At 43.6% G+C, this 3,302-nt stretch overlaps 1 pseudogene across 1 annotated transcript; it reads left to right on the top strand.

The window, feature by feature from the left end:
- The first annotated feature begins 2,360 nt into the window (after window positions 1–2,360).
- On the top strand, window positions 2,361–2,911 carry LOC307195855 (large ribosomal subunit protein uL6-like; annotated as a pseudogene). Its single transcript has one exon. The product of its transcript is annotated as a large ribosomal subunit protein uL6-like (transcript).
- Window positions 2,912–3,302: the final 391 nt, after the last annotated feature.

Here is a 3,302-nt window from a genome sequence, read left to right as displayed (position 1 = left end):
CGGTCAGCTACCCCTAGAATGTCTAAATCTTTGTCTATTTTTAGGATCAGAGTTAATTTTCTTGGTGTGAGTAGCCAGGATGGGAGAGGAGGTCTAAAGTGGATGGTGTTTCACTCTTAGGCATATACACCCAAAGGAATTGAAGGCAGGGACTCGAGTAGACACTTGTGCACCAGTGTTCACGGCAGCATTATTCACAACAGCCAAAAGTTGGAAACAATCCCAGTGCCCATCAACAGATGAATAGATAAACAGACTGTGGCGCGTACACACAATGAATAGCATTCAGCCATAAAAGAGAATGAAGTTCTGACACATGCCACAACATGAATGAACCTTGAAAACATTAAGCTAAGTGAAATAAGCCAGACACAAAAGGACAAATACTATATGATTCCACTTATATGAAATATCTAGAAAAGGCAAATTCATAGAGACAGAAAGGAGATTAGAGGTTACCTGGGGCTGGGGAGGAGGGCGGGAATGAGGAGTTATTGTTTAATGGTCACAGAGTTTCGGTTTAGGATGATGAAAACATTTTGAAAATAGGGGTGACGGTTACACAGCATATGAATGTAATCAATGCCACTGAATTGTACACTTAAAAATGGTTAAAAGGGTAAATTTTATGTTATATGTTCTACCACAAATTTAAAAAGTTAATATTGTAATATATCAAAAACCATTGGATTGTACTTTAAATGGGTGAGTTGTATAATATATGAATTACATCTCAATAAAACTTTTTAAAAATAGATGATGTTTACTATAATTGTTTATTCTAAGGCAAATTCAAAGAGCTATATAAAGTCGAAGACCGAAAAAGAAAAAAACAAATCCATAATTGGACAAGAAATGTGAATTTTCAGGTACAGTTTCCCTCTGGACTTTCCTCTCCCTGGCACCCAGAGCCAGTCTGCAAGGCTGCCATCTCTGGAATCTGGATTTGTTGCAGACAGTGTTCTTTCAGGATCTCTGTCATTTCAACTGGCAGCTGAAGCCCCCCCCCCCCCCCCCCACGCAGGGTAGGGCAGGCCGGGAACAGATGCTATTGGTGTTAATCTGGCTCGTGCCTTTGGAGCAGAGAAGGGCTAATACTTGGAGAGGCTGGCTTCTGGGTATGGGTGGGGCTGGGGGTCAGGACCAGGGGAAGTGCTCGCTCCCAACAGGATTTGGAGTCTGCTGGGCTGGCTGTGGAGCATTTGCCCTGGGATGTAAGAACGTTCATGTTTTACAGGTCCACAACACTTCTCTCGATTAACATTAGGATCCACACCAACACATCCATAACCATAGACCTCGGGTCCTGGGGCAGACGCTTTTCTCATAGTGTTCATACCGTTAAGTCAATCTAACATAAGTAATTAATTAGGGAACTCGATCAGCATCATACAGAAGCCATAACCCAGATGCCTAGAAGGGCCAAGCAGGAAACCTAGGTGAATGAAGCAAGCTGCAGGGGAATGTGGCCAACGGGCCAGGGACAGGGACCGCCGTGGGGTTAGCTGCTGGTTCCAGCCAACTGCTGCTATGGGGGGGAAAGCAGATCTTGGGTCTTCAAGAGAAGTCAGAATAAGGTTTTTAGGTGAGATTTCTTAATATTTATTTCATTGTTGATAACTATCTCAATTTTTCAAAACAAGAAAATTAAAGCCACCTTCCAGGCCTAATAATACATGCCTGTAGCCTGGATATAGCCTGTTAGTTTTTGACATCTGTTTATAATATAGTCACAGTGATCAAGAAGTGGCACTGTGCTTGTAGTAAGAAAACCAATAACTATACATGGGCCAAAGGAGAACCCAGTACTCTGAGAGGCTGCCTGCTTTAATTTACTACTGATAGATAAAAATTGTGCTGCAATGTATTTTGATTTGGGGAACATATTTAACCATCTTGCTTCAATTTCATATTGATTATCCTAACCGTGGTTATAATGAGGATGGTCAAAGGGCCCATTGGTTTGGGTTCAAGACCACATGAGGATTCTCAGGAAACCGGCATCAAGTAACCACTGGACAGAGTGAGCACCCCTTGGGAAGCACAGCCAGGACCACTGACCCCCTTGCCCATCCCAGGAATGCATCTTGGGGGCAGGTCAAGAGCTTCAGCTTCAGATAGATATGGTCACTTGTCTAACCTCAGAGCCACAGTTTCCTGGACTATGAAACAAGAACACCAATGCCTAAAGAGTCTTGGGAGGATTAAATGAGATGTTTACAGGTATGTAAAGCATTAGGCCTCTTCCCAGCAAATGCTGAACCTGTCCCATCTCTCCCTACAGAGCCTCACCATGCTTTGTACTTGCTTACCAGGTTTAACCTAAACACACAGCTCTCTTCGCTGCATCTACTGCAAGAATGAAGACCATTCTCAGCAATTAGACTGTCAACATTCCAGAAAATATCGACATCACTCTGAAGGGAAGCACAGCTATTGTGAAGGACCCCAGAGGAGCCCTGCAGAGGGACTTCAGTGACATAAATGTAGAACTCAGTCTCCTTGGAAAGAAAAAGAAACAGCTCCAGGTTGACAAACAGTAGGGAACTAGAAAGGGACTGGCTATTGTTCGTACTCTGTAGCCATGAACAGAACACAATCAAGGATGCTACCCTGGGCTTTCGTTACAAGGTGAGGTCTGTGTACACTCACTTCCCCATCAACGTTATTTCCAAAATTTCTTGGGAACAAAATATCAATACATACACAGGGCTCAGATAAGGCCAGGAGTTGCTTGTTCAGTTCTCAAGGCCATAAAGATGAGTTAATTCTTGAAGGAAACAACATTGAACTTGCATAAAATTCAGCTGCATTGATTCAGCAAGCCATGGCTGTTAAAAACAAAAATACCAGAAAAATTTTGGATAGCATCTATGTGTCTGAAAAAGGAGCCGTTCAGCAGGCTGATTAATAAGATCTAAGTTGTCCAACTACAGACACAAAAAGATGCCAGATGATTCCTTAGGCCTATCTGTGATATTTTAAGATGAAAGAAAAGCCCTGTATTGAAAAATATTATCTGGATAGATAGATTTGTGCTGCCTGCCAAACCTCAGCTCCGTATTTAATGGTTGATCCTCTTCTTGAAAACAGATTCTTTTTTTTTTTTTTTTTTGCAGTACATGGGCCTCTCACTGTTGTGGCCTAACCCATTGCAGAGCACAGGCTCCGGATGTGCAGGCTTAGCGGCCATGGCTCACGGGCCCAGCCGCTCCGCGGCACGTGGGATCTTCCCGGACCGGGGCACAAACCCGTGTCCCCTGCATCGGCAGGCGGACTCTCAACCACTGCGCCACCAGGGA

The sequence above is a fragment of the Stenella coeruleoalba genome (genome assembly GCF_951394435.1).
Source record: "Stenella coeruleoalba genome assembly, chromosome: 13".
In the NCBI taxonomy this organism is placed as follows: domain Eukaryota; kingdom Metazoa; phylum Chordata; class Mammalia; order Artiodactyla; family Delphinidae; genus Stenella; species Stenella coeruleoalba.
This window is presented reverse-complemented; position numbering and strand designations above follow the sequence as displayed.